This window comes from Anticarsia gemmatalis, chromosome W, assembly GCF_050436995.1.
Source record: "Anticarsia gemmatalis isolate Benzon Research Colony breed Stoneville strain chromosome W, ilAntGemm2 primary, whole genome shotgun sequence".
NCBI lineage: Eukaryota > Metazoa > Arthropoda > Insecta > Lepidoptera > Erebidae > Anticarsia > Anticarsia gemmatalis.
In genome coordinates, this window is record NC_134775.1 from 13034523 (window position 1) to 13047145 (window position 12623).

Sequence of the window (12623 nt, forward strand, 5' to 3'; positions counted from 1 at the left end):
TGAAGTAGGTGTTTAAATTATAAAGGAGGAAAATTTAGTTGAGAAAAAGGTTTACAAATAAATAACAATGTGGTCATGTGACTATACATAAATATAGATGAGTATATACATACATAATTATTTACATTCATAAAAATATTAAATACGAGTAAGTCAATATATTATATAAATAGATGATATTAAAGACATACAATAAACTAAATATAATACTTATAATATATACATATATACAATACCTCATAAATACAAACTAAGATAAGTGTGACGATTCTGCAACTTGTTTTAGCAAGAGATCCCGAACTTTGCTCTTAAACGTAAGACGGTTAGTGGACATCCTGACTTCAAGAGGGAGCGCGTTCCATAATAAGACAGATTGGACAGGAAAAGAAGAGTTGACAAACCCAGAAGTGTGTGATGGACAGAGAAGAAGAAGATTATTAGAGGAACGAAGGTTACGGTTGTGATTATCACACAGATATTGAAAGTAGGGAGTTAGGTAGGCTAACAGTAGGTAATTGAGATTCGTAGTTATGATTTCGTCAATTTATGTGTATGTACTGTGGGATGGTAATCCTATGTTCGATGCAACTATATTCAAACTCTCGCGATACGCTACGTTCTGTAGGTTAGTAATTTAACAATAACTTAAATGGCATAGTTAAGTTAATCAGGTAGTTGCTAGCCAATCCAAGACTGAAAGTGTTATGGGAAATCAGTATCAATTTGTATTTATTATTGTTACTAAGACAGAACGTCCCGCGCGCAGTCACCGCCCCTCGCGACGTCAGCTGACAGCGCTCGGTCGCGGTCGCACACATAGAAGCGGCGGCCGTGTAACGACGAGCCGCTTCTTGTGTTTGTGCACGAGCGCTCACTCACACTACAAAAAAGCAAAAAAATAAGTTGTCCAAAAAAAATTTTTTTTTCGGATTCGTGATCAGATTCATGGGCAGTATCGCCTCCCAAAATATCACCAGCTATTTTGAGAAGACCCTGTATATAGCTTATCATACTCTGCTCATTATAGTATTTTTCAAAGTGGTTTTTGTATTCGAAACACTTCTTTAAGATGAAATACCGCTCAGTATAAAAAAAACAATTGCCAAATATTGAAAAAAAAATAGGACGTAACGTTGACACTCAAAAAAATATTAGGTCGCTCAAATATTATGAAGCTTCTCATTTTGAATTTTAAGTAACTCAAATTATTAATGTTTGTAAGTTGCTGTTCTGCTAATATCTCTTCGCTCGCAGTTAGTCGCTCACTTAATAATACTATACCGTAAATTAATTATTTTTAACACTTAAAACTTTAATTTACAGTCACTCGTTTAAATACTACCCTTATTTTTAAACTATTCCTAATTAGTTATTTATTTCCTTTGAATTTCCTTTCTTTACAGTTTTTTTTTATTATTTAATATCTTTGTGCCTGAACTAGCTTTCTCTTTTTATCTTTTATTTATTTTTTACTTATCTTCCATTTTAATAAATAAATTAAATAAATATTTTTAAATATTTTTGGACAACCCACACAAGGTCACCTGATTCCAAACTAAGCAGAGCTTGTACTATGGTAACCAGACAACTGATAAACATACTTATATACTTCTAAATACATACTTATATAGATAAATTAACATCCAGGCTCAGAACAAATACTCGTGCTCATCACACAAATATTTGTCCCGGGTGGGATTCGAACCCGCCACACGCGGCGCTACGGTTATTGCGGCGAGGTGACCACTTTAACCACTGCGCCAAACGTGCAGATATAATTTAGTGCAGATAATAATTTCTAACGATTAATTTTCACAACCGGCATATGGAACAATTAACGTTTTGTTATGTTTTGTTTTTTATTTATTTTCTTTTTTATTTTATCTTCTTATTATTATATTTATATTTTATATTGATATTTTACACATAAATATTTTTGTTTTATTATTTTATTTAATTACTATATTTATTATTATACTTTTACATTACACATACATATTATTATTGTTTAAGTATATTTATAGTATCACTTACATTATTTTTATACATTTCATATTGTTATTATGTCGCTACACGACGACAGTGTCGATAGTGATGATTTTTTCTCAGCTAACAGTGATTCCAGTTATGCTAGTGTTCCTTCTCTCGCTGAAACAATATCGTCTTATTTCTCTGATGCTCTTAGAGATCTTAATGTTGTCCATATAAATGCCCAGAGTATTCCGGCTCATTATCCAGATATGCTGACTAGTTTTGACTGTACAAACCTACACGCCATATTAGTCTACGAGTCATGGCTTAAACCATGCTTAGCCTCCTCTGCACACTCACTCCGTGGTTATCAGCTCATTCGAAATGATCAGGCTACGGGAGGTGGGGTTGGCGTTGCCATATACCAAAAAAATAACATTCCCTCTTCTATTATTAGTTCGTCATCTCATGCTAATGTTGGCGAACACCTTTTTCTTGAGATTGTACTTCTCCACTCTAAAATACTGCTCGGTGTATTTTACTGCCCCTCTTCTCGCATTGATTATTTCTCATCTTTTGAGATTATTTTAGAAAACTGTACTCCAATGTACAGTCAAACCATAATCATGGGTGATTTCAACACTTGTCTCCTTAAAAATGATTCCCGCTCCACCACACTCCAGTGTATAGTTCGATCCAACAACTTGTCTATCCTTCCTCTCAGTGCCACACACCATTTTCCAAACTGCACTCCCTCCTTACTTGACCTCATTCTTGTCTCCTCCTCAAATCGTGTGTCTAAACATGGTCAGTGTCGAGCTGATGCTTTCTCCTAGCACGATTTACTATTCCTATCTTACCGAATCCGACCACCTAAACCCAAACCGAAAACCCTTGTGCATCGTTATTTTCGTGACATGGATGTTGTTAAGCTCTGCGAGGATACCGACAATGTTGATTGGAGCTCACTCATTGAGTCTGATTGCGTCGATGACAAGGTACGTATATTGACAGCTAAATTAATTGAGCTTTACGACATACACGCACCTTTCCGCCAAATTAAAGTGAAACCGCTTCCGTCGCCTTGGCTTACTGACGACATCAAATCTCTGCTCCACAAATAAGCTACAGCCAAATCGAAGTACAGATGTCGTCCCTCTGAGGCTAATAGAGAAAGATATGTAGCCATACGTAATCACTGCAGCAAGGTGTTTAGGAATGCACAACGCCGACACATTCATGAATCCGTTGAAAATGGAGATCCAGCCAAGGTCTGTACATTTCTTAAGTCGCTGGGGGTCGGCAAACCACAACAAAACCCTGTCCCCAATAATATTAATATTAACCTCTTAAATCAACACTTCTCTGCGTCATCAAATTTAGATAGTACCACAAAATGTAATACACTTAGTCATCTCTCATCTTGTTCGACTCCTGACTGTTCCCCATTTGTCTTTAGTCAATTCACTGCTTGTGATGTTAAGAGGAGCATTTTGTCTATCACATCAAATGCACAGGAAACTAATTGTGTCAGCCGTAATCTGATCCTCCCCGTCCTGGATGTAATACTTCCCAACTAGCACACAAGCGCTATAACAAGCTGCACAATGGCCGGTTAAAGGATTTTTATAACGCCTTAGGCTCCTTAGTAAGAAGTATAGTGGTTCTATAAGCGGCTACAGATCTCTTGTAGCGTCAAATAGGCCCATACTGTCCAGCTTATAGCTCGACATTGGATCTACAGTGGTCGTAAATAGTAATTATAATAGTACGTAGTATAGTAGTAATACAGGAGCGCTAAAATAAGATGAAGGCGGTATAATCGCGCTACAACAGCTTTTTCGCAGCTTCGTGGCGCTTACCAGCTGTTGTACAGAGGTGGTTAGCGCCACGAGCGTTCGAAAAAGCTCTTGCAGCGCGATTATACCACCTTTACCTTATTTTAGCGCTACTGTGTAACGGTTATAAATGCTAACGCTCTAAATTAGTAATATGGTCGGTTTATTATGGTGTAAACTAAATATATTGTATTAAAATGAATCATCAAATGAGGAGACATTTTATTTTTACAGATTGGATTATTAAAATAACACAATAATAACACAAGTAGTCTATCGCTTTTATTTCTTTGTGTACGTGATATGAAAGTGCGAGTTCCAGTTTGCTGTCAATATATATGTATATTATCGTCAATACTTTCATGCGCCCTCAAAATATTCAGTTTTAAATGCAAAAATTATATAGATATGTGGATTTGGAAATTGTATTTTGAACATAAATAAGACTTTGAGGGTTACAGATAGTTTAATTAGGGTTATAGGTAATAAAAAATGATTTTAATTATGTTAACGTTACCAGGCTATAGATTTATATGATCTTCAAAAGATCGTAATAACCTCAAAAAATATGTTTACCAAATGCTGTAATGGCGTCTCGATCAAGCAGCTCTCAGAGTTGGTTACATCTGCTCTAGCGGCTTAAGCTGTACAAAGGCTCTAGTGTTTGCTGTTGTAGACCTCAAGGTTCTGCAGTTGTGGCATAAGAGTGCTTCAATATAATTGTTTTGGTCGCACACCAGCATTTTACTCGTACTTTTATAGGTCAGTCGTTGAATATTAAAATAGTTTGAAAATCAATTTATAGTATGATTCTTTAAAAACAGTTGACAGACTGAACCACCGCTGCACTTATGTAAATATATTATGATAATAATTTTAAGCTTTAGTATTAAGGTATATTACTCGGTTATAGCGCTTTAGGTGCTTTAACATAATTCTGTAATCCCCATGGCTGTAAAAATGTTTCGAAGGATACCTTATACATCTATTTGCCGTACAGAAGCCTTATAAATATCTGATATAACGCTCAAGGCGCTATTAAAGACCTACGCAACTCTTTTATAGATGAGTAATACACTAGCCCTAAAAAAATCTGTTATAGAACCTAAGGCATTACAAAAAGCTTATTTACGCTCTTGAGCGCTATAAACGCAACGCATAACTCCGTTTAAACTCCTTTATCTCCTAAAGTCCCCTTATACAGTTAACGGTGTTATAGAAGATTCGATTAACTCAGTTATACTTCCCTAGGCTGTCTAGCGATGCAATTACATGCTCATATCACTATAAGTCATTAGTTTCCTACTAAACGGCTACTGTCCCGCCTAGCTGTTAAAGGGTTTTTTAAATAGCTAGTATACAACTTATAGAGAATTGTACAGCATTTGAACGACTCTTATGCAACTATCAGGCTGTATAACGACTGTATAAGCAGCTTGTGTGCTAGTTGGGTTCCTATCATATGTCATATCCTCAACTTTTCCATCACTAGCGGCATCTTTCCATCCACAAGGAAAGATGCCCAAATTATCCCTATACCGAAAAAACGTAACCCGTCTTCCTTTTCAGAATATCGTCCCATATCCATTCTCCCGTTCCTATCGAAAGTCCTTGAACGCCTAGTTTATATGCAACTTAGCACCTATCTTTCCTCTAACCTACTCCTAAATCCTTTCCAGTCGGGCTTCCGTCCTGGACTACTACGAGCCTGGTTCATATTACGGAAGACATCAGATCAGGTATGGACGATGGCCAGCTCACAACCCTAGTTTTGTTAGATTTCAGCAATGCTTTTAACTGTGTACATTTCGATGTACTACTAGGTATATTGTGTTCTCTTAACATATCTCTATCAGTGGTTGACTGGTTTCATAGTTACCTGTATGGGCGCCGGCAACGTATTAACATTGAAAACAATGTCTCCGAATGGAGTTCTTTATCCGCTGGCGTACCGCAGGGCGGCGTTTTATCTCCCTTACTTTTCGCCGTTTTCATCAATTCAATTTCCAATCACATAACTTCTTCCTACCACCTCTATGCAGATGACTTGCAAATCTATTATTGTGTTCCCCCGGATAGGTTGACGGAAGCTGTGGAAACGATAAATAGCGATCTGGGTCGTATTTGTGAATGGAATAGGTCGTATGGACTTGTCCTCAACCCTAACAAAACTCAAACTATTGCCATCGGAAGCACCAGGATGATCTCAAAAGTTGATTGGTCACTAGTACCTAATGTGATCTTTGATGGCACTACCATTTCTTTTTGCGACAAAATAAAAAAACTGGGTCTATATTTTGATAAGACTTTGTCCTGGAGTCTTCAACTACAGGAACTCAGTCGTAAAACATTTTCTTCGGCCGGGTCCTTGCGCAGGCTACGCAATTGTCTCCCCATCAACACTACAATTGCGCTTGTACAATACCTTCTCTTTCCCATTCTTGATTATGCCGATGTCAGCTATCCCGATTTAACCGAGAACCAGCTTAATAAGCTTGAGCGCCTTCAAAATTTCAGATTCATATTTGGATTACGCAAATATGACCACGTCTCCGAGTATCGAAACAAGCTCAAGTGGTTACCAATACGTTCACGCCGGAATGCTCACATTCTCTATCTTCTGTACAATATCTTGTTTAATCCCGCAACTCCCTTCTATCTCAAACAACGTTTTGTTTTCTTATATGACACGCATTCAAGGTTTTTAAGATCATCAGAGAATTTGAGACTTAAGATGCCTGTGCACTCCAGTAAATTCCTGGATAATTCATTTACTGTGCAAGCTGTACGGTTGTGGAATGCGCTGCCGCTATCCATTAGGCGAGCACAAAGCTTGCCAATTTTCAAAATCGGGTTAAGGAGCACTACCTTTCACTATAAATAAAAAAAAAATGTCTTTTATTTCATTTTCTTGTAATACAAAGATATATAGCTTGGGACGGAGGTATCCTTTTAAGTATTTTTGAATACTTGTGTTAGGATTCCCCCCTCTTCCATAACAAAGGTTTCTTAATTTTATATATTTCCTTATAGGTAGACATTTTAAAACAACATACAAAAAAGAAAAGGAAAGAAAAACAATATACATTTATTAAGTTAATTAAAGAAATATTATTTAGAAATATTAAGTGTATGTGTGTGTGTGTGCGTATATTTGTGTGTGCGTGTATGTGTGTGTTTATGTGTGTGCGTGTGTATGCGTGTGCGTGTGTATGTGTGTGTGTGTGTGTGTGTATGCTGTTGGGTATGTGTGGGAGTGGGTGTATGGGGGTTGTGGGTGTGCGTATGTGTATATGTGTATGTTATTTGTGACTACTGATGAGACACAAGGGCCTCAATCTCTTCGTAGCTTTTACTTTTCAGCCAAGTTGTTAGAGTCTTCTTACATTCAAAGTTGTTCATATGATAGATGTTAAGTTTTTTATTAATTAAATTATATAGGTGATAAAATATATAATTTAATCAATTATATAGGTGAGCCGGATTGGCAGTGATAGCCGAGTGGTTTAAGTTGGCACCTCCCACGCAAGTGGTCGCAGGTTCGAATCCGAGGCAACACACCAATGACTTTTCGAAGTTATGTGTGTATTAGAAATAATTATCACTTGCTCTAACGGTGAAGGAAAACATCGTGAGGAAACCTTGCATGCCTAAAAATTTGTTTAATACATTTATTGAGGGTATGCAAAGTCCCCAACCCGCACTTGGCCAGCGTGGTGGACTCAAGGCCTAACCCCTCCCCCTCGTTTGGGAGGAGACCCTTGCCCTGCAGTGGGACAGTAATGGGTTATAAAAAAAAAAAAAAAAAAAAAAAAAAAACTGGCTACCAAACTGTCTTTTAGCAAAACTACTTTTTACACCAACACTAGGAACTACTGTGTGTTTACGCCTATTTTTAAGAAGTTCAGGGTTAAAGTGTAGAGATTTGTGTAGCTTCATTATGGCTTGCAATATGTACAACTTCCTGACTGAGAGAAGGTCACTGAGTGAGTAGAGCTGGCTAGTGGGAAATCTATAAGGTGTGGAGTACATAACCTTAAGTAATAGTCTTTGTACCCGCTCCAGTTCCAGGGTTTTCATTTTTGTGGCTCCACCCCAAACAGGAATACAGTATGTTAGGACAGACTGGGCTAGGGTGATGTATAATGTGTTAAGGAGGTTGTTTGGGGCGACATGTCTCAGAGTTTTAAAAGTCCACACCAGTTTTCTAATTCTACCCATCATCATTTCCAGATGTTCATGCCAGGTTAAACGTTGATCCACAATTACTCCTAAGTATTTAGTTGACTTGACTTTAGTTATTGTTTTGCAAGCACAAATAGAGTCACAGTTGTTATATGAGTGTATTTTTATTTCAAAATCATTTGCTGGTTGTGAGGGAGCGTATTTAGTAAAAGTTATATAATTCGTTTTAGTGATATTTAGGGTAAGTAAATTTGCATTCAGCCAATTAGCAATCTTGGAGAGACCCTCTTCACTTTTAATCTTTACGGCATCCCAAGTGTCGTCACAAAAAACCACAGCCGTGTCATCTGCATAGGAAAACAGGTGTCCATTTAGGCCTTTCATGTTACAGAGACTATTCATATACACTAAGAACAATGTAGGACCGAGAACACTGCCTTGTGGTACGCCATAAGTAACAGTGCTCTCATTACTGGTGTATTTGTCGATCTTAGTGCTTTGTTTCCGGTCACTTAGATAGTCAGTGAGTAAGGCAAGGGGTAGACCTCTTATTCCAGCGTGTTCAAGCCTCTCCACAAGAGCTGTAATCGAGACACTATCAAAGGCCTTTTTTATGTCGAGGAACACTGTTAGACACTTTTTATTTGTGTCAAAACTTCTAGTAATAAGAGATGTGAGTGCACTTATCGCATCCTCTGTAGATCTGTTACGTCTAAAACCATATTGTGAGTTCGATAGAATATTAAATTTTTCAAGATAATTTAGCAAACGACTATTAATTAATTTCTCTAGAATTTTAGAAATCGACGGTAGAACAGAAATAGGCCTGTAGTTTGATGGTTCGTCTCGCCTACCACTCTTGTAGACAGGCGTAACTATAGCACGCTTTAAGAATATAGGAAATTTACCTTGAGTAAAACAGAGGTTAGCCAAATGGGTAATAACAGGGACAGGTATGTTACCAGCTAATTTCAGGAATTTAGTCGGAATATTGTCCCAACCCGGGGCACTATCACTTTTTAGTTGAGTTAGTACAGAGTGAACTTCATAGGAATCTACGTCAGTGAGCACAAAAGATGACAGCTGTGTTTCCTGTGAGGTGGTTTGGGAATGTTGGGGGTACGTATCAGAGACTATGACTTCAGCCAGGGATCTGCCAATGTCAGCAAAATAGTTATTGACTGTATCTACTGATTCTTCCGGACTTGTTTTAATATTTAATAATTCTGTACTTTGAGTCTTACTAGGTGATCTATGTGTTATATTATTTATTGTTTGCCAAAGCTTTTTAGGATTTTTAAATGAATTTTGTAGTTGTTGTCTATCATATTTCCGTTTTAATTTTTTAATTAGATTATTGCAGTGATTGCGGTACCTTCTATAAGTGATTTTTAATATATTATTTCCCGGTTCAGATTGTAGTTTCATTTGCATCATGTTCCTATTCCTAATACAGCGTAGTATGCCTGGCGTGATCCACGGTTTAATTATACGTTGATTGCACGGGATCCTTGATATTACGGTAAGTATTCCTTTGCAGACAGTCACTTAAATGTTTTATTAATCCCTCCGATAAAATGTTTGGATCATTACATGACAATAAATCTACGATAAATTTCTGGTTAATACATTTTAAAGCTTTTTCAAAATCTGTTTTTGTACTTGTTCTTATGTTTGGAATTTTGTGAGCTACATTAGCCAATTTCAGGAATATCATGAAATGGTCTGTGATCGTAGTATGTATAACGTATATTGTGGGACTCATTTTTTCTTTTTTTATTTTTAGCATGAAATGATCCAAACAGGTTTGGTCACGTGTGGGCAATATATGACCAGGTATTAACCCATGTAACGCCAGCATGTTTAAATAACTATGTCTATTTGTACGCTCGTTGTTTGGTTCATTTAACTTTGAAGCAAGGTTGATATTTAAATCACCAGTTATAATTATTTGTGGACATGAGTTTAGAGTTTCTAAGTGAGAGTTCAGTGAGTTTATAAAATTTTCAGCATTACTATTTGACGGAGAGCGGTATATACCTAGCACTATTAGGTGAAATAAGGATACTTGTAAGCAGGATGCCCCACTCAAAATTATTTCCTTAACTTTCACGTTATGCGAATTTTTCACATAAAGGACTACTCCGTCACATTGATTTATATGATTTGTGGTGAAGTACGATACATAGTTTTGTAGTTGTGGGATAGGCTTACTGGGCTTTAGTCTACATTCAGTTAGGATGATCAGATCAATTTCAGAATATATGTTTGTTAGTGTGATTTGTAGATCATGTATGTTGCTGTAGATGCTTCTTATATTTTGTGAAATTATGGTTATGTCGTTATTTTGTGTGGTAATCAATTTAGAGAAATTTTCAATAGAACATTCCTGTGAACTTGCAATTTCTGTGTTATCTAATTCCTGCGTAATCCTAAGCGTGTTATCCATTAAATACCGTATATTGTTCATCTGGTGTCACTAGGCAAGTTTGGTATATATTTAGATATGTGAAACGTTTAAGAAGAAATATTAAATTGTAATAACACTCTAAAACTATTAGGATTATAGAGACAGTACAAATGTATGCTTTACAACTTTGATTGATCATAATAGTTAGTTTATTGTTTGTCGACAGGTAATATTTATCGATCATTAAAATTCTTACTAAATTTGTTTTAGACAGTAGATAAAGATTGTATAAGTAAAAAGTTGTATATATAATAAGAATATGTATAGTGTAAAAAAAGAACTTAATACGTAGCAAATGTATTAAAATATATGTTTCTGTGTGTTGTGGGATTGATAGACAGTGATAAGTGTGTAAAAGGTGTTTAAGAATACATAAGGTGTGTGTGTATTGTGTGAATGTTTGAACATAATAAATAGTGAGTAAGTATATAAAGATAAGTCTATGGTTTTGTAAATGTGTAAATATTTGATTGTGTATGAGCGTGTTTGTGTGTATAGAGTGATTAGTATAAGACATTACAATAATCAGACAAAGAGGGAATGTTGACAATCGTGTACTGATGAGCCGTATGTACTTTAAATATTTAATCCAATTCATACCTAGTCAGATTGCTTGCATCAGGCCATGTACTTGAGCTTCATTTTTAATAAGAACAATTGGTGAGTCATCGGTTCTCCTTACATAAACTCGTCCGTAAGCAGTCCAACAGTGTTTGTAAGATTTTGTTTTGGCAAGATCTCGCGCAACAAAGTATAGCCGAGCGCCCTTTGCCGTTAGCTGTTCAGAGACGTAGATAGGTGTATCTTCGTTTTTTGAGTGGCCAAGATGTTTAGCACATAATTTTTCCTTGTGTTTGACGTTGAAATTCTTACACATCTTCAGGAAGTTAGTTTTTAGTATGGTAGATGAAGTTTCGGCAATTATGGGTGGGTTTGATTGTCTAGTGTTTTTTTTCCCTTGCACTCTATACAGGGTGTAAATGACAGCTAACCGAAAACTTTACTGGTAAGTTTGTGACACTGTATGCGCGAAATTTACTCCAACGATATTTCTCGGAAATGATTGGTTCCCGAGTTAGTCATTTTTGAGCGTTCAATGTATAGTGAACAACGCGATGTATCTCCGCGCATGCCTACGAGATTTCTGGCGGCGGCGGCGCGCTGAGCGACGACATGTCGCGACGCGTCGTAGGTACGTACGCGTACCACCACGTCTATGCGCTCACTAGTATGCAACGCTATCATTAGATAACAATCTTATGTATCGTTTATGGTATCGTAAGTAGGCCCGTATGTTACAATAGCTCATAGTAAAATTGTAAGTAGGTACAAATAAATAAATTAACATTTATTTATTTATTAATAAATTAATAAATTAATAAATAAATTGTAAATTGTACCTACTTGGCTTACGTGAAATCAAACAATAATAGCAAAATGTAACCAATAATAAGAAAGTGCTAAAACAAATTGTTATCAATGTCTATCAACACGCAAATACCTGGTGTATGGCGAGAGTTTGAGTACCTTTGGATCCGGACGTACAGGTGCAGAGCACGCCGTGCACTTCCACGTGCTTCACCATACATAACACATCAACATTTCTTCCTATTTACGAACACAACTGCACTTCGAAAACAATAACAACAAAAATAATAACAATAAAAACACTAACAACTCAAAACCGAAACAATAACAAGTAATAATAAACAACAGTTCACACACGACACGACGAATAGGACATAACGAACGACACCGGTGAAGAGCTTCCGTCTTCCGCGAGCGAATTGCTCGAACTATCAATCAAAGAGAGCCGCCGGCGCATCTCCGCTCACTCGCGCCGCCCCTCGCCCGCGCCACCCGCTCCTTCCGCGCCGCCGTCCGCGCGCGCGCCGCCGATTTGGTGACGAGCGTAGGATCCCAGCGAGAGATTAGATTCAATAAAATATTGATGTGGCATTACTATTTTTACTTGTCACAGTTGTTACTGGTTGCATTGTAGTTTTATTCAAATACCAAATAACATTACAAACATTATTAATGTAAGTTTAAAATACTTTGATATTTATAACATAAAATCAGCTTAAAGTAAATAAAATAAACACGAAACGTTTATTTAATTAAACCATAAAAAATGTAGGTACATAACAATGATAACA